Genomic DNA, 18,971 nt, shown 5'->3' with positions numbered 1-18,971 from the left:
CCTTGTTAGTTGCAACCAAGTTCCAAAGTACCGCCTACACGACTCCAACTAACTGTTATCACGGCTTTTTCGGATCCAAACCATCCACCTCATGTCACTCGCACGCGTGTCTCGAAGTCTTGAAACTTGTACACGCTGCCGAAGCCATATGTACATTGATCGTGCAAAGATTGGCAGGTGCGATCATACCAGCACTAATGCACCGGATCCCATCAGAACTCCGCAGTTAAGCGTGCTTGGGCGAGAGTAGTACTAGGATGGGTGACTTCTTGGGAAGTCCTCGTGTTGCACCTCTTTTTTGACGTTTTTTTTTTCCTTTTTGACGTTTTTTTCCGTCCTTGTTAGTTGCAACCAAGTTCCAAAGTACCGCCTACACGACTCCAACTAACTGTTATCACGGCTTTTTCGGATCCAAACCATCCACCTCATGTCACTCGCACGCGTGTCTCGAAGTCTTGAAACTTGTACACGCTGCCGAAGCCATATGTACATTGATCGTGCAAAGATTGGCAGGTGCGATCATACCAGCACTAATGCACCGGATCCCATCAGAACTCCGCAGTTAAGCGTGCTTGGGCGAGAGTAGTACTAGGATGGGTGACCTCTTGGGAAGTCCTCGTGTTGCACCTCTTTTTTGACGTTTTTTTTTTCCTTTTTGACGTTTTTTTCCGTCCTTGTTAGTTGCAACCAAGTTCCAAAGTACCGCCTACACGACTCCAACTAACTGTTATCACGGCTTTTTCGGATCCAAACCATCCACCTCAGGTCACTCGCACGCGTGTCTCGAAGTCTTGAAACTTGTACACGCTGCCGAAGCCACATGTACATTGATCGTGCAAAGATTGGCAGGTGCGATCATACCAGCACTAATGCACCGGATCCCATCAGAACTCCGCAGTTAAGCGTGCTTGGGCGAGAGTAGTACTAGGATGGGTGACCTCCTGGGAAGTCCTCGTGTTGCACCTCTTTTTTGACGTTTTTTTTTTCCTTTTTGACGTTTTTTTCCGTCCTTGTTAGTTGCAACCAAGTTCCAAAGTACCGCCTACACGACTCCAACGAACTGTTATCACGGCTTTTTCGGATCCAAACCATCCACCTCAGGTCACTCGCACGCGTGTCTCGAAGTCTTGAAACTTGTACACGCTGCCGAAGCCATATGTACATTGATCGTGCAAAGATTGGCAGGTGCGATCATACCAGCACTAATGCACCGGATCCCATCAGAACTCCGTAGTTAAGCGTGCTTGGGCGAGAGTAGTACTAGGATGGGTGACCTCCTGGGAAGTCTTCGTGTTGCACCTCTTTTTTGACGTTTTTTTTTCCTTTTTGACGTTTTTTTCCGTCCTTGTTAGTTGCAACCAAGTTCCAAAGTACCGCCTACACGACTCCAACTAACTGTTATCACGGCTTTTTCGGATCCAAACCATCCACCTCAGGTCACCCGCACGCGTGTCTCGAAGTCTTGAAACTTGTACACGCTGCCGAAGCCATATGTACATTGATCGTGCAAAGATTGGCAGGTGCGATCATACCAGCACTAATGCACCGGATCCCATTAGAACTCCGCAGTTAAGCGTGCTTGTGCGAGAGTAGTACTAGGATGGGTGACCTCCTGGGAAGTCCTCGTGTGTCACCTCTTTTTTGACGTTTTTTTTTTCCTTTTTGACGTTTTTTTCCGTCCTTGTGAGTTGCAACCAAGTTCCAAAGTACCGCCTACACGACTCCAACGAACTGTTATCACGGCTTTTTCGGATCCAAACCATCCACCTCAGGTCACTCGCACGCGTGTCTCAAAGTCTTGAAACTTGTACACGCTGCCGAAGCCATATGTACATTGATCGTGCAAAGATTGGCAGGTGCGATCATACCAGCACTAATGCACCGGATCCCATCAGAACTCCGCAGTTAAGCGCGCTTGGGTGAGAGTAGTACTAGGATGGGTGACCTCCTGGGAAGTCCTCGTGTTGCACCTCTTTTTTGACGTTTTTTTTTTCCTTTTTGACGTTTTTTTCCGTCCTTGTTAGTTGCAACCAAGTTCCAAAGTACCGCCTACACGACTCCAACTAACTGTTATCACGGCTTTTTCGGATCCAAACCATCCACCTCATGTCACTCGCACGCGTGTCTCGAAGTCTTGAAACTTGTACACGCTGCCGAAGCCATATGTACATTGATCGTGCAAAGATTGGCAGGTGCGATCATACCAGCACTAATGCACCGGATCCCATCAGAACTCCGCAGTTAAGCGTGCTTGGGCGAGAGTAGTACTAGGATGGGTGACCTCTTGGGAAGTCCTCGTGTTGCACCTCTTTTTTGACGTTTTTTTTTTCCTTTTTGACGTTTTTTTCCGTCCTTGTTAGTTGCAACCAAGTTCCAAAGTACCGCCTACACGACTCCAACTAACTGTTATCACGGCTTTTTCGGATCCAAACCATCCACCTCAGGTCACTCGCACGCGTGTCTCGAAGTCTTGAAACTTGTACACGCTGCCGAAGCCATATGTACATTGAACGTGCAAAGATTGGCAGGTGCGATCATACCAGCACTAATGCACCGATCCCATCAGAACTCCGCAGTTAAGCGAGCTTGGGCGAGAGTAGTACTAGGATGGGTGACCTCCTGGGAAGTCCTCGTGTTGTACCTCTTTTTTGACGTTTTTTTTTTATCCTTTTTGACGTTTTTTTCCGTCCTTGTTAGTTGCAACCAAGTTCCAAAGTACCGCCTACACGACTCCAACTAACTGTTATCACGGCTTTTTCGGATCCAAACCATCCACCTCAGGTCACTCGCACGCGTGTCTCGAAGTCTTGAATCTTGTACACGCTGCCGAAGCCATATGTACATTGATCGTGCAAAGATTGGCAGGTGCGATCATACCAGCACTAATGCACAGAGTAGTACTAGGATGGGTGACCTCCTGGGAAGTCCTCGTGTTGCACCTCTTTTTTGACGTTTTTTTTTTCTTTTTGACGTTTTTTTCCGTCCTTGTTAGTTGCAACCAAGTTCCAAAGTACCGCCTACACGACTCCAACTTACTGTTATCACAGCTTTTTCGGATCCAAACCATCCACCTCAGGTCACTCGCACGCGTGTCTCGAAGTCTTGAATCTTGTACACGCTGCCGAAGCCATATGTACATTGATCGTGCAAAGATTGGCAGGTGCGATCATACCAGCACTAATGCACAGAGTAGTACTAGGATGGGTGACCTCCTGGGAAGTCCTCGTGTTGCAGCTCTTTTTTGACGTTTTTTTTTTCTTTTTGACGTTTTTTTCCGTCCTTGTTAGTTGCAACCAAGTTCCAAAGTACCGCCTACACGACTCCAACTTACTGTTATCACGGCTTTTTCGGTTCCAAACCATCCACCTCAGGTCACTCGCACGTGTGTCTCGAAGTCTTGAAACTTGTACACGCTGCCGAAGCGATATTTACATTGATCGTGTAAAGATTGGCAGGTGCGATCATACCAGCACTAATGCACCGGATTCCATCAGAACTGCGCAGTTAAGCGTGCATGGGCGAGAGTAGTACTAGGATGGGTGACCTCCTGGGAAGTCCTCGTGTTGCACCTCTTTTTTGACGTTTTTTTATTTTTTTTTTTTGACGTTTTTTTCCGTCCTTGTTAGTTGCAAGCAAGTTCCAAAGTACCGCCTACACGACTCCAACTAACTGTTATCACGGCTTTTTCAAATCCAAACCATCCACCTCAGGTCTCTCGCACGCGTGTCTCGAAGTCTTGAAACTTGTACACGCTGCCGAAGCGATATATACATTGATCGTGCAAAGATTGGCAGGTGCGATCAAACCAGCACTAATGCACCGGATCCCATCAAAACTCCGCAGTTAAGCGTGCTTGGGCGAGAGTAGTACTAGGATGGTTGACCTCCTGGGAAGTCCTCGTGTTGCACGTCTTTTACCGCCTACACGACTCAAACTAACTGTTATCACGACTTTTTCGGATCCAAACCATCCACCTCAGGTCACTCGCACGCATGTCTCGAAGTCTTGAAACTTGTACACGCTGCCGAAGCCATATGTACATTGATCGTGCAAATATTGGCAGGTGCGATCATACCAGCACTAATGCACCATATCCCATCTGAACTCCGCAGTTAAGCGTGCTTGGGCGAGAGTAGTACGAGGATGGGTGACCTCCTGGGAAGTCCTCGTGTGTCACCTCTTTTACCTCCTACACGACTCCAACTAACTGTTATCACGGCTTTTTCGGATCCAAACCATCCACCTCAGGTCACTCGCACGCGTGTCTCGAAGTCTTGAAACTTGTACACGCTGCCGAAGCCATATGTACATTGATCGTGCAAAGATTGGCAGGTGCGATCATACCTGCACTAGATCCCATCAGAACTCTGCAGTTATGCGTGCTTCGGCGAGAGTAGTACTAAGATGGGTAACCTCCTGGAAAGTCCTCGTGTTGCACCTCTTTTTTGACTACATTGATCGTGCAAAGATTGGCAGGTGCGATCATACCAGCACTAATGCACCGGATCCCATCAGAACTCCGCAGTTAAGCGTGCTTGGGCGAGATGTTGCACCTCTTTTTTGACGTTTTTATTTTCTTTTTGACGTTTTTTTCCGTCCTTGTTAGTTGCAACCAAGTTCCAAAGTACCGCCTACACGACTCCAACTAACTATTATCACGGCTTTTTCGAATCCAAACCATCCACCTCAGGTCACTCGCACGCGTGTCTCGAAGTCTTGAAACTTGTACATGCTGCCGAAGCCATATGTACATTGATCGTGCAAATATTGGCAGGTGCGATCATACCAGCACTAATGCATCAGATCCCATCAGAACTCCGCAGTTAAGCGTGCTTGGGCGAGAGTAGTACTAGGATGGGTGACCTCCTGGGAAGTCCTCGTGTGTCACCTCTTTTACCGCCTACACGACTCCAACTAACTGTTATCACAGCTTTTTCGGATCCAAACCATCCACCTCAGGTCACTCGCACGCGTGTCTCGAAGTCTTGAAATTTGTACACGCTGCCGAAGCCATATGTACATTGATCGTGCAAAGATTGGCAGGTGCGATCCTACCAGCACTAATGCACTGGATCACATCAGAACTCCGCAGGTAAGCGTGCTTGGCCGAGAGTAGTCTAGGATGGGTGACCTCCTGGGAAGTCCTCGTGTTGCACCTCTTTTTTGACGTTTTTTTTTTCTTTTTGACGTTTTTTTCCGTCCTTGTTAGTTGCAACCAAGTTCCAAAGTACCGCCTACACGACTCCAACTAACTGTTATCACGGCTTTTTCGGATCCAAACCATCCACCTCAGGTCACTCGCACGCGTGTCTCGAAGTCTTGAAACTTGTACACGCTGCCGAAGCCATATGTACATTGATCGTGCAAAGATTGGCAGGTGCGATCATACCAGCACTAATGCACCAGATCCCATCAGAACTCCGCAGTTAAGCGTGCTTGGGCGAGAGTAGTACTAGGATGGGTGACCTCCTGGGAAGTCCTCGTGTGTCACCTCTTTTACCGCCTACACGACTCCAACTAACTATTAGCACGGCTTTTTCGGATCCAAACCATCCACCTCAGGTCACTCGCACGCGTGTCTCGAAGTCTTGAAATTTGTACACGCTGCCGAAGCCATATGTACATTGATCGTGCAAAGATTGGCCAGTGCGATGATACCAGCACTAATGCACTGGATCCCATCAGAACTCTACAGTTAAGCGTGCTTAGGCGAGAGTAGTACTAGGATGGGTGACCTCCTGGGAAGTCCTCGTGTCGCACCTCTTTTTTGACGTTTTTTTCCGTCCTTGTTAGTTGCAACCAAGTTCCAAAGTACCGCCTACACGACTCCAACTAACTGTTATCACGGCTTTTTCGGATCCAAACCATCCACCTCAGGTCTCTCGCACGCGTGTCTCGAAGTCTTGAAACTTGTACACGCTGCCGAAGCGATATGTACATTGATCGTGCAAAGATTGGCAGGTGCGATCAAACCAGCACTAATGCACCGGATCACATCAGAACTCCGCAGTTAAGCGTGCTTGGGCGAGAGTAGTACTAGGATGGTTGACCTCCTGGGAAGTCCTCGTGTTGCACGTCTTTTACCGCCTACACGACTCCAACTAACTTTTATCACGGCTTTTTCGGATCCAAACCATCCACCTCAGGTCACTCGCACGCATGTCTCGAAGTCTTGAAACTTGTACACGCTGCCGAAGCCATATGTACATTGATCGTGCAAATATTGGCAGGTGCGATCCTACCAGCACTAATGCACCGGATCCCATCAGAACGCTGCAGTTAAGCGTGCTTGGGCGAGAGTAGTATTAGGATGGGTGACCTCCTAGGAAGTCCTCGTGTTGCACCTCTTTTTTGACGTTTTTTTTTTTCTTTTTGACGTTTTTTTCCGTCCTTGTTAGTTGCAACCAAGTTCCAAAGTACCGCCTACACGACTCCAACTAACTGTTTTCACGGCTTTTTCGGATCCAAACCATCCACCTCAGGTCACTCGCACGCGTGTCTCGAAGTCTTGAAACTTGTACATGCTGCCGAAGCCATATGTACATTGATCGTGCAAATATTGGCAGGTGCGATCATACCAGCACTAATGCACCATATCCCATCTGAACTCCGCAGTTAAGCGTGCTTGGGCGAGAGTAGTACGAGGATGGGTGACCTCCTGGGAAGTCCTCGTGTGTCACCTCTTTTACCTCCTACACGACTCCAACTAACTGTTATCACGGCTTTTTCGGATCCAAACCATCCACCTCAGGTCACTCGCACGCGTGTCTCGAAGTCTTGAAACTTGTACACGCTGCCGAAGCCATATGTACATTGATCGTGCAAAGATTGGCAGGTGCGATCATACCTGCACTAGATCCCATCAGAACTCTGCAGTTATGCGTGCTTCGGCGAGAGTAGTACTAAGATGGGTAACCTCCTGGGAAGTCCTCGTGTTGCACCTCTTTTTTGACTACATTGATCGTGCAAAGATTGGCAGGTGCGATCATACCAGCACTAATGCACCGGATCCCATCAGAACTCCGCAGTTAAGCGTGCTTGGGCGAGATGTTGCACCTCTTTTTTGACGTTTTTAGTTTCTTTTTGACGTTTTTTTCCGTCCTTGTTAGTTGCAACCAAGTTCCAAAGTACCGCCTACACGACTCCAACTAACTATTATCACGGCTTTTTCGGATCCAAACCATCCACCTCAGGTCACTCGCACGCGTGTCTCGAAGTCTTGAAACTTGTACATGCTGCCGAAGCCATATGTACATTGATCGTGCAAATATTGGTAGGTGCGATCATACCAGCACTAATGCATCAGATCCCATCAGAACTCCGCAGTTAAGCGTGCTTGGGCGAGAGTAGTACTAGGATGGGTGACCTCCTGGGAAGTCCTCGTGTGTCACCTCTTTTACCGCCTACACGACTCCAACTAACTGTTATCACGGCTTTTTCGGATCCAAACCATCCACCTCAGGTCACTCGCACGCGTGTCTCGAAGTCTTGAAATTTGTACACGCTGCCGAAGCCATATGTACATTGATCGTGCAAAGATTGGCAGGTGCGATCCTACCAGCACTAATGCACTGGATCCCATCAGAACTCCGCAGGTAAGCGTGCTTGGGCGAGAGTAGTCTAGGATGGGTGACCTCCTGGGAAGTCCTCGTGTTGCACCTCTTTTTTGACGTTTTTTTTTTCTTTTTGACGTTTTTTTCCGTCCTTGTTAGTTGCAACCAAGTTCCAAAGTACCGCCTACACGACTCCAACTAACTGTTATCACGGCTTTTTCGGATCCAAACCATCCACCTCAGGTCACTCGCACGCGTGTCTCGAAGTCTTGAAACTTGTACACGCTGCCGAAGCCATATGTACATTGATCGTGCAAAGATTGGCAGGTGCGATCATACCAGCACTAATGCACCAGATCCCATCAGAACTCCGCAGTTAAGCGTGCTTGGGCGAGAGTAGTACTAGGATGGGTGACCTCCTGGGAAGTCCTCGTGTGTCACCTCTTTTACCGCCTACACGACTCCAACTAACTGTTAGCACGGCTTTTTCGGATCCAAACCATCCACCTCAGGTCACTCGCACGCGTGTCTCGAAGTCTTGAAACTTGTACACGCTGCCGAAGCCATATGTACATTGATCGTGCAAAGATTGGCAGGTGCGATCATACCAGCACTAATGCACCAGATCCCATCAGAACTCCGCAGTTAAGCGTGCTTGGGCGAGAGTAGTACTAGGATGGGTGACCTCCTGGGAAGTCCTCGTGTGTCACTTCTTTTACCGCCTACACGACTCCAACTAACTGTTAGCACGGCTTTTTCGGATCCAAACCATCCACCTCAGGTCACTCGCACGCGTGTCTCGAAGTCTTGAAATTTGTACACGCTGCCGAAGCCATATGTACATTGATCGTGCAAAGATTGGCCAGTGCGATGATACCAGCACTAATGCACTGGTTCCCATCAGAACTCTGCAGTTAAGCGTGTTTAGGCGAGAGTAGTACTAGGATGGGTGACCTCCTGGGAAGTCCTCGTGTCGCACCTCTTTTTTGACGTTTTTTTCCGTCCTTGTTAGTTGCAACCAAGTTCCAAAGTACCGCCTACACGACTCCAACTAACAGTTATCACGGATTTTTCGGATCCAAACCATCCACCTCAGGTCACTCGCATGCGTGTCTCGAAGTCTTGAAACTTGTACACGCTGCCGAAGCCATATGTACATTGATCGTGAACAGATTGGTAGGTGCGATCATACCAGCACTAATGCACCGGATCCCATCAGAACTCCGCAGTTAAGCGTGCTTGGGCGAGAGTAGTACTAGGATGGATGACCTCCTGGAAAGTCCTCGTGATGCACCTCTTTTTTGACGTTTTTTTTAACTGTTATCACGGCTTTTTCGGATCCAAACCATCCACCTCAGGTCACTCGCACGCGTGTCTCGAAGTCTTGAAGCTTGTACACGCTGCCGAAGCCATATGTACATTGATCGTGCAAAGATTGGCAGGTGCGATCATATCAGCACTAATGCACCGGATCCCTTCAGAACTCCGCAGGTAAGCGTGCTTTGGCGAGAGTAGTCTAGGATGGGTGACCTCCTGGGAAGTCCTCGTGTTGCACCTCTTTTTTGACGTTTACCGCCTACACGACTCCAACTAACTTTTATCACGGCTTTTTCGGATCCAAACCATCCAGCTCAGGTCTCTCGCACGCGTGTCTCGAAGTCTTGAAACTTGTACACGCTGCCGAAGCGATATGTACATTGATCGTGTAAAGATTGGCAGGCGCGATCATACCAGCATTAATGCACCGGATTCCATCAAAACTCCGCAGTTAAGCGTGCTTGGGCGAGAGTAGTACTACGATGGGTGACCTCCTGGGAAGTCCTCGTGTTGCACCTCTTTTTTGACTTTTTTTTTTTTTTTACGTTTTTTTCCGTCCTTGTTAGTTGCAACCAAGTTCCAAAGTACCGCCTACACGACTCCAACTAACTGTTATCACGACTTTTTCGGATCCAAACCATCCACCTCAGGTCTCTCGCACGCGTGTCTCGAAGTCTTGAAACTTGTACACGCTGCTGAAGCGATATGTACATTGATCGTGCAAAGATTGGCAGGTGCGATCATACCAGCACTAATGCACCGGATCCCATCAGAACTCCGCAGTTAAGCGTGCTTGGGCGAGAGTAGTACTAGGATGGTTGACCTCCTGGGAAGTCCTCGTGTTGCCCCTCTTTTACCGCCTACACAACTCCAACTAACTGTTATCACGGCTTTTTCGGATCCAAACCATCCACCTCAGGTCACTCGCACGTGTGTCTCGAAGTCTTGAAACTTGTACACGCTGCCGAAGCCATATGTACATTGATCGTGCAAAGATTGGCAGGTGCGATCCTACCAGCACTAATGCACCGGATCCCATCAGAACTCTGCAGTTAAGCGTGCTTTGGCGAGAGTAGTACTAGGATGGGTGACCTCCTAGGAAGTCCTCGTGTTGCACCTCTTTTTTGACGTTTTTTTTTCTTTTTGACGTTTTTTTCCGTCCTTGTTAGTTGCAACCAAGTTCCAAAGTACCGCCTACACGACTCCAACTAACTGTTATCACGGCTTTTTCGGATCCAAACCATCCACCTCAGGTCACTCGCACGCGTGTCTCGAAGTCTTGAAACTTGTACATGTTGCCGAAGCCATATGTACATTGATCGTGCAAATATTGGCAGGTGCGATCATACCAGCACTAATGCACCAGATCCCATCAGAACTCCGCAGTTAAGCGTGCTTGGGCGAGAGTTGTACTAGGATGGGTGACCTCCTGGGAAGTCCTCGTGTGTCACCTCTTTTACCACCTACACGACTCCAACTAACTGTTATCACGGCTTTTTCGGATCCAAACCATCCACCTCAGGTCACTCGCACGCGTGTCTCGAAGTCTTGAAACTTGTACACGCTGCCGAAGCCATATGTACATTGATCGTGCAAAGATTGGCAGGTGCGATTATACCAGCACTAATGCACTGGATCCATTCAGAACTCTGCAGTTAAGCGTGCTTCGGCGAGAGTAGTACTAGGATGGGTGACCTCCTGGGAAGTCCTCGTGTTGCACCTCTTTTTTGACTACATTGATCGTGCAAAGATTGGCAGGTGCGATCATACCAGCACTAATGCACCGGATCCCATCAGAACTCCGCAGTTAAGCGTGCTTGGGCGAGAGTAGTACTAGGATGGGTGACCTCCTGGGAATTCCTCGTGTTGCACCTCTTTTTTGACGTTTTTTTTTTTTTTTGACGTTTTTTTCCGTCCTTGATAGTTGCAACCAAGTTCCAAAGTACCGCCTACACGACTCCAACTAACTGTTATCACGACTTTTTCGGATCCAAACAATCCACCTCAGGTCTCTCGCACGCGTGTCTCGAAGTCTTGAAACTTGTACACGCTGCCGAAGCGATATGTACATTGATCGTGCAAAGATTGGCAGGTGCGATCATACCAGCACTAATGCACCGGATCCCATCAGAACTCCGCAGTTAAGCGTGCTTGGACGAGAGTAGTACTAGGATGGTTGACCTCCTGGGAAGTCCTCGTGTTGCACCTCTTTTACCGCCTACACGACTCCAACTAACTGTTATCACGGCTTTTTCGGATCCAAACCATCCACCTCAGGTCACTCGCACGCGTGTCTCGAAGTCTTGAAACTTGTACACGCTGCCGAAGCCATATGTACATTGATCGTGCAAAGATTGGCAGGTGCGATCCTACCAGCACTAATGCACCGGATCCCATCAGAACTTTGCAGTTAAGCGTGCTTGGGCGAGAGTAGTACTAGGATGGGTGACCTCCTAGAAAGTCCTCGTGTTGCACCTCTTTTTTGACGTTTTTTTTTTTCTTTTTGACGTTTTTTTCCGTCCTTGTTAGTTGCAACCAAGTTCCAAAGTACCGCCTATACGACTCCAACTAACTGTTATCACGGCTTTTTCGGATCCAAACCATCCACCTCAGGTCACTCGCACGCGTGTCTCGAAGTCTTGAAACTTGTACATGCTGCCGAAGCCATATGTACATTGATCGTGCAAATATTGGCAGGTGCGATCATACTAGCACTAATGCACCAGATCCCATCAGAACTCCGCAGTTAAGCGTGCTTGGGCGAGTGTAGTACTAGGATGGGTGACCTCCTGGGAAGTCCTCGTGTGTCACCTCTCTTACCGCCTACACGACTCCAACTAACTGCTATCACGGCTTTTTCGGATCCAAACCATCCACCTCAGGTCACTGGCACGCGTGTCTCGAAGTCTTGAAACTATATGTACATTGATCGTGCAAAGATTGGCAGGTGCGATCATACCAGCAATAATGCACTGGATCCCATCAGAACTTTGCAGTTAAGCGTGCTTCGGTGAGAGTAGTTCTAGGATGGGTGACCTCCTGGGAAGTCCTCGTGTTGCACCTCTTTTTTGACTACATTGATCGTGCAAAGATTGGCAGGTTCGATCATACCAGCACTAATGCACTGGATCCCATCAGAACTCCGCAGTTAAGCGTGCTTGGGCGAGAGTAGTACTAGGATGGGTGACCTATTGCGAAGTCCTCGTGTTGCACCTCGTTTTTAATGTTTTTTTTTTCATTTTGACGTTTTTTTCCGTCCTTGTTAGTTGCAACCAAGTTCCAAAGTACCGCCTACACGACTACAACTAACTATTATCACAGCTTTTTCGGATCCAAACCATCCACCTCAGGTCACTCGCACGCGTGTCTCGAAGTCTTGAAACTTGTACACGCTGCCAAAGCCATATGTACATTGATCGTGCAAAGATTGGCAGGTGCGATCATACCAGCACTAATGCACCGGATCCCATCAGAACTCCGCAGGTAAGCGTGCTTGGGCGAGAGTAGTACTAGGATGGGTGACCTCCTGCGAAGTCCTCGTGTTGCACCTCTTTTTTGACGTTTTTTTTTTGACGTTTTTTTCCGTCCTTGTTAGTTGCAACCAAGTTCCAAAGTACCGCCTACACGACTCCAACTAACTGTTATCACGACTTTTTCGGATCCTAACCATCCACCTCAGGTCTCTCGCACGCGTGTCTCGAAGTCTTGAAACTTGTACACGCTGCTGAAGCGATATGTACATTGATCGTGCAAAGATTGGCAGGTGCGATCATACCAGCACTAATGCACCGGATCCCATCAGAACTCCGCAGTTAAGCGTGCTTGAGCGAGAGTAGTACTAGGATGGTTGACCTCCTGGGAAGTCCTCGTGTTGCCCCTCTTTTACCGCCTACACAACTCCAACTAACTGTTATCACGGCTTTTTCGGATCCAAACCATCCACCTCAGGTCACTCGCACGCGTGTCTCGAAGTCTTGAAACTTGTACACGCTGCCGAAGCCGTATGTACATTGATCGTGCAAAGATTGGCAGGTGCGATCCTACCAGCACTAATGCATCGGATCCCATCAGAACTTTGCAGTTAAGCGTGCTTGGGCGAGAGTAGTACTAGGATGGGTGACCTCCTAGGAAGTCCTCGAGTTGCACCTCTTTTTTGACGTTTTTTTTTCTTTTTGACGTTTTTTTTTCTTTTTGACGTTTTTTTCCGTCCTTGTTAGTTGCAACCAAGTTCCAAAGTACCGCCTACACGACTCCAACTAACTGTTATCACGGCTTTTTCGGATCCAAACCATCCACCTCAGGTCACTCGCACGCGTGTCTCGAAGTCTTGAAACTTGTACATGTTGCCGAAGCCATATGTACATTGATCGTGCAAATATTGGCAGGTGCGATCATACCAGCACTAATGCACCAGATCCCATCAGAACTCCGCAGTTAAGCATGCTTGGGCGAGAGTTATACTAGGATGGGTGACCTCCTGGGAAGTCCTCGTGTGTCACCTCTTTTACCGCCTACACGACTCCAACTAACTGTTATCACGGCTTTTTCGGATCCAAACCATCCACCTCAGGTCACTCGCACGCGTGTCTCGAAGTCTTGAAACTTGTACACGCTGCCGAAGCCATATGTACATTGATCGTGCAAAGATTGGCAGGTGCGATTAGACCAGCACTAATGCACTGGATCCCATCAGAACTCTGCAGTTAAGCGTGCTTCGGCGAGAGTAGTACTAGGATGGGTGACCTCCTGGGAAGTCCTCGTGTTGCACCTCTTTTTTGACTACATTGATCGTGCAAAGATTGGCAGGTGCGATCATACGAGCACTAATGCACCGGATCCCATCATAACTCCGCAGTTAAGCGTGCTTGGGCGAGAGTAGTACTAGGATGGGTGACCTCCTGGGAATTCCTCGTGTTGCACCTCTTTTTTGACGTTTTTTTTTTTTTTTGACGTTTTTTTCCGTCCTTGTTAGTTGCAACCAAGTTCCAAAGTACCGCCTACACGACTCCAACTAACTGTTATCACGACTTTTTCGGATCCAAACAATCCACCTCAGGTCTCTGGCACGCGTGTCTCGAAGTCTTGTAACTTGTACACGCTGCCGAAGCGATATGTACATTGATCGTGCAAAGATTGGCAGGTGCGATCATACCAGCACTAATGCACCGGATCCCATCAGAACTCCGCATTTAAGCGTGCTTCGGCGAGAGTAGTACTAGGATGGGTGACCTCCTGGGAAGTCCTCGTGTTGCACCTCTTTTTTGACTACATTGATCGTGCAAAGATTGGCAGGTGCGATCATACTAGCACTAATGCACCGGATCCCATCAGAACTCCGCAGTTAAGCGAGCTTGGGCGAGAGTACTACTAGGATGGGTGACCTCCTGGGAATTCCTCGTGTTGCACCTCTTTTTTGACATTTTTTTTTTTGACGTTTTTTTCCGTCCTTGTTAGTTGCAACCAAGTTCCAAAGTACCGCCTACACGACTCCAACTAACTGTTATCACGACTTTTTCGGATCCAAACAATCCACCTCAGGTCTCTGGCACGCGTGTCTCGAAGTCTTGAAACTTGTACACGCTGCCGAAGCGATATGTACATTGATCGTGCAAAGATTGGCAGGTGCGATCATACCAGCACTAATGCACCGGATCCCATCAGAACTCCGCATTTAAGCGTGCTTGGACGAGAGTAGTACTAGGATGGTTGACCTCGTGGGAAGTCCTCGTGTTGCACCTCTTTTACCGCCTACACGACTCCAACTAACTGTTATCACGGCTTTTTCGGATCCAAACCATCCACCTCAGGTCACTCGCACGCGTGTCTTGAAGTCTTGAAACTTGTACACGCTGCCGAAGCCATATGTACATTGATCGTGCAAAGATTGGCAGGTGCGATCCTACCAGCACTAATGCACCGGATCCCATCAGAACTCTGCAGTTAAGCGTGCTTGGGCGAGAGTAGTACTAGGATGGGTGACCTCCTAGGAAGTCCTCGTGTTGCACCTCTTTTTTGACGTTTTTTTTTTCTTTTTGACGTTTTTTTCCGTCCTTGTTAGTTGCAACCAAGTTCCAAAGTACCGCCTACACGACTCCAACTAACTGTTATCACGGCTTTTTCGGATCCAAACCATCCACCTCAGGTCACTCGCACGCGTGTCTCGAAGTCTTGAAACTTGAACATGCTGCCGAAGCAATATGTACATTGATCGTGCAAATATTGGCAGGTGCGATCATACCAGCACTAATGCACCAGATCCCATCAGAACTCCACAGTTAAGCGTGCTTGGGCGAGAGTAGTACTAGGATGGGTGACCTCCTGGGAAGTCCTCGTGTGTCACCTCTCTTACCGCCTACACGACTCCAACTAACTGTTATCACGGCTTTTTCGGATCCAAACCATCCACCTAAGGTCACTCGCACGCGTGTCTCGAAGCCTTGAATCTATATGTACATTGATCGTGCAAAGATTGGCAGGTGCGATCATACCAGCAATAATGCACTGGATCCCATCAGAACTTTGCAGTTAAGCGTGCTTCGGCGAGAGTAGTTCTAGGATGGGTGACCTCCTGGGAAGTCCTCGTTGGGCGAGAGTAGTACTAGGATGGGTGACCTCTTGGGAAGTCCTCGTGTTGCACCTCGTTTTTGATGTTTTTTTTTTCTTTTTGACGTTTTTTTCCGTCCTTGTTAGTTGCAACCAAGTTCCAAAGTACCGCCTACACGACTACAACTAACTATTATCACGGCTTTTTCGGATCCAAACCATCCACCTCAGGTCACTCGCACGTGTGTCTCGAAGTCTTGAAACATGTACACGCTGCCGAAGCCATATGTACATTGATCGTGCAAAGATTGGCAGGTGCGATCATACCAGCACTAATGCACCGGATCCCATCAGAACTCCGCAGTTAAGCGTGCTTTGACGAGAGTAGTACTAGGATTGTTGACCTCCTGGGAAGTCCTCGTGTTGCACCTCTTTTACCGCCTACACGACTCCAACTAACTGTTATCACGGCTTTTTCGGATCCAAACCATCCACCTCAGGTCACTCGCACGCGTGTCTCGAAGTCTTGAAACTTGTACACGCTGCCGAAGCCATATGTACATTGATCGTGCAAAAATTGGCAGGTGCGATCCTACCAGCACTAATGCACCGGATCCCATCAGAACTCTGCAGTTAAGCGTGCTTGGGCGAGAGTAGTACTAGGATGGGTGACCTCCTAGGAAGTCCTCGTGTTGCACCTCTTTTTTGACGTTTTTTTTTTCTTTTTGACGTTTTTTTCCGTCCTTGTTAGTTGCAACCAAGTTCCAAAGTACCGCCTACACGACTCCAACTAACTGTTATCACGGCTTTTTCGGATCCAAACCATCCACCTCAGGTCACTCGCACGCGTGTCTCGAAGTCTTGAAACTTGTACATGTTGCCGAAGCCATATGTACATCGATCGTGCAAATATTGGCAGGTGCGATCATACCAGCACTAATGCACCAGATCCCATCAGAACTCCGCAGTTAAGCGTGCTTGGGCGAGAGTTGTATTAGGATGGGTGACCTCCTGGGAAGTCCTCGTGTGTCACCTCTTTTACCGCCTACACGACTCCAACTAACTGTTATCACGGCTTTTTCGGATCCAAACCATCCACCTCAGGTCACTCGCACGCGTGTCTCGAAGTCTTGAAACTTGTACATGCTGCCGAAGCCATATGTACATTGATCGTGCAAATATTGGCAGGTGCGATCATACCAGCACTAATGCACCAGATCCCATCAGAACTCCGCAGTTAAGCGTGCTTGGGCGAGAGTAGTACTAGGATGGGTGACCTCCTGGGAAGTCCTCGTGTGTCACCTCTCTTACCGCCTACACGACTCCAACTAACTGTTATCACGGCTTTTTCGGATCCAAACCATCCACCTCAGGTCACTCGCACGCGTGTCTCGAAGTCTTGAAACTATATGTACATTGATCGTGCAAAGATTGGCAGGTGCGATCATACTAGCAATAATGGACTGGATCCGATAAGAACTTTGCAGTTAAGCGTGCTTCGGCGAGAGTAGTTCTAGGATGGGTGACCTCCTGGGAAGTCCTCGTGTTGCACCTTTTTTTTGACTACATTGATCGTGCAAAGATTGGCTGGTTCGATCATACCAGCACTAATGCACTGGATCCCATCAGAACTCCGCAGTTAAGCGTGCTTGGGCGAGAGTAGTACTATGATGGGTGACCTCTTGGGAAGTCCTCGTGTTGCACCTCGTTTTTGATGTTTTTTTTTTCTTTTTGACGTTTTTTTCCGTCCTTGTTAGTTGCAACCAAGTTCCAAAGTACCGCCTACACGACTACAACTAACTATTATCACGGCTTTTTCGGATCCAAACCATCCACCTCAGGTCACTCGCACGCGTGTCTCGAAGTCTTGAAACTTGTACACGCTGCCAAAGCCATATGTACATTGATCGTGCAAAGATTGGTAGGTGCGATCATACCAGCACTAATGCACCGGATCACATCAGAACTTCGCAGCGCAGTTAAGCGTGCTTGGGCGAGAGTAGTACTGGGATGGGTGACCTCCTGGGAAGTCCTCGTGTTGTGCGATCAGACCAGCACTAATGCACCGGATCCCATCACAACTCCGCAGTTAAGCGTGCTTGGGCGAGAGTAGTACTAGGATGGGTGACCTCCTGGGAAGTCCTCGTGCTGCACCTCTTTTTTGACGTTTTTTTTTTTTCCGGCTTTTTCGGATCCAAACCATCCACCTCAGGTCACTTGCACACGTGTCTCGAAGTCTTGAATCTTGTACACGCTGCCGAAGCCATATGTACATTGATCGTGCAAAAATTGACAGGTGCGATCATACCAGCACTAATGCACCGGATCCCATCAGAACTCCGCAGTTAAGCGTGCTTGCGCGAGAGTAGTACTAGGATGGGTGACCTCCTGGGAAGTCCTCGTGTTGCACCTCTTTTTTGACGTTTTTTTTTTTCTTTTTGACGTTTTTTTCCGTCCTTGTTAGTTGGAACCAAGTTCCAAAGTACCGCCTACACGACTCCAACTTACTGTTATCACGGCTTTTTCAGATCCAAACCATCCACCTCAGGTCACTCGCACGTGTGTCTCGAAGTCTTGAAACTTGTACACGCTGCCGAAGCCATATGTACATTGATCGTGCAAAGATTGGCAGGTGCGATCATACCAGCACTAATGCACCGGATCCCGTCAGAACTCCACAGCTAAGCGTGCTTGGACGAGATTAGTACTAGGATGGGTGACCTCCTGGGAAGTCCTCGTGTTGCACCTCTTTTTTGACGTTTTTTTTTTCTTTTTGACGTTTTTTTCCGTCCTTGTTAGTTGCAACCAAGTTCCAAAGTACCGCCTACACGACCCCAACTAACTGTTATCACGGCTTTTTCGGATCCAAACCATCCACCTCAGGTCACTCGCACGCGTGTCTCGAAGTCTTGAAACTTGTAGACGCTGCCGAAGCCATATGTACATTGATCGTGCAACGATTGGCAGGTGCGATCATAACAGCACTAATGCACCGGATCCCATCAGAACTCCATAGTTAAGCGTGCTTGGGCGAGAGTAGTACTAGGATGGGTGACCTCTTGGGAAGTCCTCGTGTTGCACCTCTTTTTTGACGTGTTTTTTTTTCTTTTTGACGTTTTTTTCCGTCCTTGTTAGTTGCAACCAAGTTCCAAAGTACCGCCTACACGACTCCAACTAACTGTTATCACGGCTTTTTCGGATCCAAACCATCCACCGCAGGTCACTCGCACGCATGTCTCGAAGTCTTGAAACTAGTAGACGCTGCCGAAGCCATATGTACATTGATCGTGCAAAGATTGGCAGGTGCGATCACACCAGCACTAATGCATCGGATCCCATCAGAACTCCGCAGCTAAGCGCGCTTGGGCGAGAGTAGTACTAGGATGGGTGACCTCCTGGGAAGTCCTTGTGTTGCACCTCTTTTTTAACGTTTTTTCTGACGTTTTTTTTTCTTTTTTACGTTTTTTTCCGTCCTTGTTAGTTGCAATCAAGTCCCAAAATACCGCATACACGACTCTAACTAACTGTTATCACGGCTTTTTCGGATCCAAACCATCC

At 48.3% G+C, this 18,971-nt stretch overlaps 57 non-coding genes and 4 pseudogenes across 57 annotated transcripts; all 61 read left to right on the top strand.

Annotated features, from left to right (window-relative positions):
* The first annotated feature begins 175 nt into the window (after positions 1-175).
* On the top strand, positions 176-294 carry LOC128196936 (5S ribosomal RNA). Its single transcript, XR_008249342.1, has one exon. It is a non-coding gene; the product is annotated as a 5S ribosomal RNA (ribosomal RNA).
* A 217-nt stretch (positions 295-511) lies between these two features.
* On the top strand, positions 512-630 carry LOC128196892 (5S ribosomal RNA). The gene has a single exon (XR_008249298.1). It is a non-coding gene; the product is annotated as a 5S ribosomal RNA (ribosomal RNA).
* A 217-nt stretch (positions 631-847) lies between these two features.
* On the top strand, positions 848-966 carry LOC128197214 (5S ribosomal RNA). Its single transcript, XR_008249620.1, has one exon. It is a non-coding gene; the product is annotated as a 5S ribosomal RNA (ribosomal RNA).
* A 217-nt stretch (positions 967-1,183) lies between these two features.
* LOC128196926 (5S ribosomal RNA) lies at positions 1,184-1,302 on the top strand. Its single transcript, XR_008249332.1, has one exon. It is a non-coding gene; the product is annotated as a 5S ribosomal RNA (ribosomal RNA).
* A 216-nt stretch (positions 1,303-1,518) lies between these two features.
* On the top strand, positions 1,519-1,637 carry LOC128197151 (5S ribosomal RNA). Its single transcript, XR_008249557.1, has one exon. It is a non-coding gene; the product is annotated as a 5S ribosomal RNA (ribosomal RNA).
* A 217-nt stretch (positions 1,638-1,854) lies between these two features.
* Positions 1,855-1,973, top strand: LOC128196985 (5S ribosomal RNA). The gene has a single exon (XR_008249391.1). It is a non-coding gene; the product is annotated as a 5S ribosomal RNA (ribosomal RNA).
* Positions 1,974-2,190: 217 nt separating this feature from the next.
* On the top strand, positions 2,191-2,309 carry LOC128196891 (5S ribosomal RNA). The gene has a single exon (XR_008249297.1). It is a non-coding gene; the product is annotated as a 5S ribosomal RNA (ribosomal RNA).
* A 217-nt stretch (positions 2,310-2,526) lies between these two features.
* On the top strand, positions 2,527-2,644 carry LOC128197176 (5S ribosomal RNA). The gene has a single exon (XR_008249582.1). It is a non-coding gene; the product is annotated as a 5S ribosomal RNA (ribosomal RNA).
* An 809-nt stretch (positions 2,645-3,453) lies between these two features.
* Positions 3,454-3,572, top strand: LOC128197079 (5S ribosomal RNA). The gene has a single exon (XR_008249485.1). It is a non-coding gene; the product is annotated as a 5S ribosomal RNA (ribosomal RNA).
* Positions 3,573-3,792: 220 nt separating this feature from the next.
* Positions 3,793-3,911, top strand: LOC128197112 (5S ribosomal RNA). The gene has a single exon (XR_008249518.1). It is a non-coding gene; the product is annotated as a 5S ribosomal RNA (ribosomal RNA).
* Positions 3,912-4,061: 150 nt separating this feature from the next.
* LOC128197244 (5S ribosomal RNA) lies at positions 4,062-4,180 on the top strand. Its single transcript, XR_008249650.1, has one exon. It is a non-coding gene; the product is annotated as a 5S ribosomal RNA (ribosomal RNA).
* A 150-nt stretch (positions 4,181-4,330) lies between these two features.
* On the top strand, positions 4,331-4,441 carry LOC128197291 (5S ribosomal RNA; annotated as a pseudogene).
* Positions 4,442-4,772: 331 nt separating this feature from the next.
* On the top strand, positions 4,773-4,891 carry LOC128197145 (5S ribosomal RNA). Its single transcript, XR_008249551.1, has one exon. It is a non-coding gene; the product is annotated as a 5S ribosomal RNA (ribosomal RNA).
* Positions 4,892-5,041: 150 nt separating this feature from the next.
* LOC128197258 (5S ribosomal RNA) lies at positions 5,042-5,159 on the top strand. The gene has a single exon (XR_008249664.1). It is a non-coding gene; the product is annotated as a 5S ribosomal RNA (ribosomal RNA).
* Positions 5,160-5,375: 216 nt separating this feature from the next.
* On the top strand, positions 5,376-5,494 carry LOC128197098 (5S ribosomal RNA). Its single transcript, XR_008249504.1, has one exon. It is a non-coding gene; the product is annotated as a 5S ribosomal RNA (ribosomal RNA).
* A 150-nt stretch (positions 5,495-5,644) lies between these two features.
* Positions 5,645-5,763, top strand: LOC128197156 (5S ribosomal RNA). The gene has a single exon (XR_008249562.1). It is a non-coding gene; the product is annotated as a 5S ribosomal RNA (ribosomal RNA).
* A 196-nt stretch (positions 5,764-5,959) lies between these two features.
* LOC128197071 (5S ribosomal RNA) lies at positions 5,960-6,078 on the top strand. Its single transcript, XR_008249477.1, has one exon. It is a non-coding gene; the product is annotated as a 5S ribosomal RNA (ribosomal RNA).
* A 150-nt stretch (positions 6,079-6,228) lies between these two features.
* Positions 6,229-6,347, top strand: LOC128197167 (5S ribosomal RNA). Its single transcript, XR_008249573.1, has one exon. It is a non-coding gene; the product is annotated as a 5S ribosomal RNA (ribosomal RNA).
* A 217-nt stretch (positions 6,348-6,564) lies between these two features.
* On the top strand, positions 6,565-6,683 carry LOC128197243 (5S ribosomal RNA). The gene has a single exon (XR_008249649.1). It is a non-coding gene; the product is annotated as a 5S ribosomal RNA (ribosomal RNA).
* A 150-nt stretch (positions 6,684-6,833) lies between these two features.
* Positions 6,834-6,944, top strand: LOC128197290 (5S ribosomal RNA; annotated as a pseudogene).
* A 331-nt stretch (positions 6,945-7,275) lies between these two features.
* LOC128197144 (5S ribosomal RNA) lies at positions 7,276-7,394 on the top strand. The gene has a single exon (XR_008249550.1). It is a non-coding gene; the product is annotated as a 5S ribosomal RNA (ribosomal RNA).
* A 150-nt stretch (positions 7,395-7,544) lies between these two features.
* On the top strand, positions 7,545-7,662 carry LOC128197172 (5S ribosomal RNA). Its single transcript, XR_008249578.1, has one exon. It is a non-coding gene; the product is annotated as a 5S ribosomal RNA (ribosomal RNA).
* A 216-nt stretch (positions 7,663-7,878) lies between these two features.
* On the top strand, positions 7,879-7,997 carry LOC128197096 (5S ribosomal RNA). The gene has a single exon (XR_008249502.1). It is a non-coding gene; the product is annotated as a 5S ribosomal RNA (ribosomal RNA).
* Positions 7,998-8,147: 150 nt separating this feature from the next.
* Positions 8,148-8,266, top strand: LOC128197105 (5S ribosomal RNA). The gene has a single exon (XR_008249511.1). It is a non-coding gene; the product is annotated as a 5S ribosomal RNA (ribosomal RNA).
* Positions 8,267-8,416: 150 nt separating this feature from the next.
* On the top strand, positions 8,417-8,535 carry LOC128197252 (5S ribosomal RNA). Its single transcript, XR_008249658.1, has one exon. It is a non-coding gene; the product is annotated as a 5S ribosomal RNA (ribosomal RNA).
* Positions 8,536-8,731: 196 nt separating this feature from the next.
* On the top strand, positions 8,732-8,850 carry LOC128197046 (5S ribosomal RNA). Its single transcript, XR_008249452.1, has one exon. It is a non-coding gene; the product is annotated as a 5S ribosomal RNA (ribosomal RNA).
* Positions 8,851-8,993: 143 nt separating this feature from the next.
* LOC128197247 (5S ribosomal RNA) lies at positions 8,994-9,111 on the top strand. The gene has a single exon (XR_008249653.1). It is a non-coding gene; the product is annotated as a 5S ribosomal RNA (ribosomal RNA).
* A 159-nt stretch (positions 9,112-9,270) lies between these two features.
* Positions 9,271-9,389, top strand: LOC128197034 (5S ribosomal RNA). The gene has a single exon (XR_008249440.1). It is a non-coding gene; the product is annotated as a 5S ribosomal RNA (ribosomal RNA).
* Positions 9,390-9,602: 213 nt separating this feature from the next.
* Positions 9,603-9,721, top strand: LOC128196967 (5S ribosomal RNA). Its single transcript, XR_008249373.1, has one exon. It is a non-coding gene; the product is annotated as a 5S ribosomal RNA (ribosomal RNA).
* A 150-nt stretch (positions 9,722-9,871) lies between these two features.
* Positions 9,872-9,990, top strand: LOC128197119 (5S ribosomal RNA). The gene has a single exon (XR_008249525.1). It is a non-coding gene; the product is annotated as a 5S ribosomal RNA (ribosomal RNA).
* Positions 9,991-10,205: 215 nt separating this feature from the next.
* Positions 10,206-10,324, top strand: LOC128197130 (5S ribosomal RNA). Its single transcript, XR_008249536.1, has one exon. It is a non-coding gene; the product is annotated as a 5S ribosomal RNA (ribosomal RNA).
* A 150-nt stretch (positions 10,325-10,474) lies between these two features.
* LOC128197217 (5S ribosomal RNA) lies at positions 10,475-10,593 on the top strand. Its single transcript, XR_008249623.1, has one exon. It is a non-coding gene; the product is annotated as a 5S ribosomal RNA (ribosomal RNA).
* A 33-nt stretch (positions 10,594-10,626) lies between these two features.
* Positions 10,627-10,745, top strand: LOC128196889 (5S ribosomal RNA). The gene has a single exon (XR_008249295.1). It is a non-coding gene; the product is annotated as a 5S ribosomal RNA (ribosomal RNA).
* A 215-nt stretch (positions 10,746-10,960) lies between these two features.
* LOC128196954 (5S ribosomal RNA) lies at positions 10,961-11,079 on the top strand. Its single transcript, XR_008249360.1, has one exon. It is a non-coding gene; the product is annotated as a 5S ribosomal RNA (ribosomal RNA).
* Positions 11,080-11,229: 150 nt separating this feature from the next.
* On the top strand, positions 11,230-11,348 carry LOC128197150 (5S ribosomal RNA). The gene has a single exon (XR_008249556.1). It is a non-coding gene; the product is annotated as a 5S ribosomal RNA (ribosomal RNA).
* A 217-nt stretch (positions 11,349-11,565) lies between these two features.
* On the top strand, positions 11,566-11,684 carry LOC128197162 (5S ribosomal RNA). Its single transcript, XR_008249568.1, has one exon. It is a non-coding gene; the product is annotated as a 5S ribosomal RNA (ribosomal RNA).
* Positions 11,685-11,815: 131 nt separating this feature from the next.
* LOC128197266 (5S ribosomal RNA) lies at positions 11,816-11,934 on the top strand. Its single transcript, XR_008249671.1, has one exon. It is a non-coding gene; the product is annotated as a 5S ribosomal RNA (ribosomal RNA).
* Positions 11,935-11,967: 33 nt separating this feature from the next.
* LOC128197118 (5S ribosomal RNA) lies at positions 11,968-12,086 on the top strand. The gene has a single exon (XR_008249524.1). It is a non-coding gene; the product is annotated as a 5S ribosomal RNA (ribosomal RNA).
* Positions 12,087-12,302: 216 nt separating this feature from the next.
* On the top strand, positions 12,303-12,421 carry LOC128196956 (5S ribosomal RNA). Its single transcript, XR_008249362.1, has one exon. It is a non-coding gene; the product is annotated as a 5S ribosomal RNA (ribosomal RNA).
* A 210-nt stretch (positions 12,422-12,631) lies between these two features.
* Positions 12,632-12,750, top strand: LOC128197061 (5S ribosomal RNA). Its single transcript, XR_008249467.1, has one exon. It is a non-coding gene; the product is annotated as a 5S ribosomal RNA (ribosomal RNA).
* Positions 12,751-12,900: 150 nt separating this feature from the next.
* Positions 12,901-13,019, top strand: LOC128197191 (5S ribosomal RNA). Its single transcript, XR_008249597.1, has one exon. It is a non-coding gene; the product is annotated as a 5S ribosomal RNA (ribosomal RNA).
* Positions 13,020-13,253: 234 nt separating this feature from the next.
* On the top strand, positions 13,254-13,372 carry LOC128197234 (5S ribosomal RNA). Its single transcript, XR_008249640.1, has one exon. It is a non-coding gene; the product is annotated as a 5S ribosomal RNA (ribosomal RNA).
* Positions 13,373-13,522: 150 nt separating this feature from the next.
* On the top strand, positions 13,523-13,641 carry LOC128197159 (5S ribosomal RNA). The gene has a single exon (XR_008249565.1). It is a non-coding gene; the product is annotated as a 5S ribosomal RNA (ribosomal RNA).
* Positions 13,642-13,674: 33 nt separating this feature from the next.
* On the top strand, positions 13,675-13,793 carry LOC128197099 (5S ribosomal RNA). Its single transcript, XR_008249505.1, has one exon. It is a non-coding gene; the product is annotated as a 5S ribosomal RNA (ribosomal RNA).
* Positions 13,794-14,008: 215 nt separating this feature from the next.
* On the top strand, positions 14,009-14,127 carry LOC128197070 (5S ribosomal RNA). The gene has a single exon (XR_008249476.1). It is a non-coding gene; the product is annotated as a 5S ribosomal RNA (ribosomal RNA).
* A 33-nt stretch (positions 14,128-14,160) lies between these two features.
* LOC128197056 (5S ribosomal RNA) lies at positions 14,161-14,279 on the top strand. The gene has a single exon (XR_008249462.1). It is a non-coding gene; the product is annotated as a 5S ribosomal RNA (ribosomal RNA).
* A 211-nt stretch (positions 14,280-14,490) lies between these two features.
* On the top strand, positions 14,491-14,609 carry LOC128197065 (5S ribosomal RNA). Its single transcript, XR_008249471.1, has one exon. It is a non-coding gene; the product is annotated as a 5S ribosomal RNA (ribosomal RNA).
* A 150-nt stretch (positions 14,610-14,759) lies between these two features.
* On the top strand, positions 14,760-14,878 carry LOC128197019 (5S ribosomal RNA). The gene has a single exon (XR_008249425.1). It is a non-coding gene; the product is annotated as a 5S ribosomal RNA (ribosomal RNA).
* Positions 14,879-15,094: 216 nt separating this feature from the next.
* LOC128197139 (5S ribosomal RNA) lies at positions 15,095-15,213 on the top strand. Its single transcript, XR_008249545.1, has one exon. It is a non-coding gene; the product is annotated as a 5S ribosomal RNA (ribosomal RNA).
* Positions 15,214-15,344: 131 nt separating this feature from the next.
* On the top strand, positions 15,345-15,510 carry LOC128197288 (5S ribosomal RNA; annotated as a pseudogene).
* Positions 15,511-15,726: 216 nt separating this feature from the next.
* Positions 15,727-15,845, top strand: LOC128197165 (5S ribosomal RNA). Its single transcript, XR_008249571.1, has one exon. It is a non-coding gene; the product is annotated as a 5S ribosomal RNA (ribosomal RNA).
* Positions 15,846-15,995: 150 nt separating this feature from the next.
* LOC128197018 (5S ribosomal RNA) lies at positions 15,996-16,114 on the top strand. The gene has a single exon (XR_008249424.1). It is a non-coding gene; the product is annotated as a 5S ribosomal RNA (ribosomal RNA).
* Positions 16,115-16,330: 216 nt separating this feature from the next.
* LOC128197184 (5S ribosomal RNA) lies at positions 16,331-16,449 on the top strand. Its single transcript, XR_008249590.1, has one exon. It is a non-coding gene; the product is annotated as a 5S ribosomal RNA (ribosomal RNA).
* Positions 16,450-16,599: 150 nt separating this feature from the next.
* On the top strand, positions 16,600-16,718 carry LOC128197095 (5S ribosomal RNA). Its single transcript, XR_008249501.1, has one exon. It is a non-coding gene; the product is annotated as a 5S ribosomal RNA (ribosomal RNA).
* Positions 16,719-16,849: 131 nt separating this feature from the next.
* On the top strand, positions 16,850-16,968 carry LOC128197284 (5S ribosomal RNA; annotated as a pseudogene).
* A 33-nt stretch (positions 16,969-17,001) lies between these two features.
* LOC128197081 (5S ribosomal RNA) lies at positions 17,002-17,120 on the top strand. The gene has a single exon (XR_008249487.1). It is a non-coding gene; the product is annotated as a 5S ribosomal RNA (ribosomal RNA).
* Positions 17,121-17,451: 331 nt separating this feature from the next.
* On the top strand, positions 17,452-17,570 carry LOC128197200 (5S ribosomal RNA). The gene has a single exon (XR_008249606.1). It is a non-coding gene; the product is annotated as a 5S ribosomal RNA (ribosomal RNA).
* Positions 17,571-17,707: 137 nt separating this feature from the next.
* On the top strand, positions 17,708-17,826 carry LOC128196966 (5S ribosomal RNA). Its single transcript, XR_008249372.1, has one exon. It is a non-coding gene; the product is annotated as a 5S ribosomal RNA (ribosomal RNA).
* Positions 17,827-18,043: 217 nt separating this feature from the next.
* LOC128197006 (5S ribosomal RNA) lies at positions 18,044-18,162 on the top strand. The gene has a single exon (XR_008249412.1). It is a non-coding gene; the product is annotated as a 5S ribosomal RNA (ribosomal RNA).
* Positions 18,163-18,378: 216 nt separating this feature from the next.
* On the top strand, positions 18,379-18,497 carry LOC128197036 (5S ribosomal RNA). The gene has a single exon (XR_008249442.1). It is a non-coding gene; the product is annotated as a 5S ribosomal RNA (ribosomal RNA).
* A 217-nt stretch (positions 18,498-18,714) lies between these two features.
* LOC128197082 (5S ribosomal RNA) lies at positions 18,715-18,833 on the top strand. Its single transcript, XR_008249488.1, has one exon. It is a non-coding gene; the product is annotated as a 5S ribosomal RNA (ribosomal RNA).
* The last annotated feature ends 138 nt before the right edge of the window (positions 18,834-18,971 follow it).

The sequence above is a fragment of the Vigna angularis genome, chromosome 5, assembly GCF_016808095.1.
Source record: "Vigna angularis cultivar LongXiaoDou No.4 chromosome 5, ASM1680809v1, whole genome shotgun sequence".
Taxonomy (NCBI): Eukaryota; Viridiplantae; Streptophyta; class Magnoliopsida; order Fabales; family Fabaceae; genus Vigna; species Vigna angularis.
The sequence above is the reverse complement of the archived record's forward strand: the minus strand, read 5'-3'. Positions and strand labels throughout refer to the sequence as shown.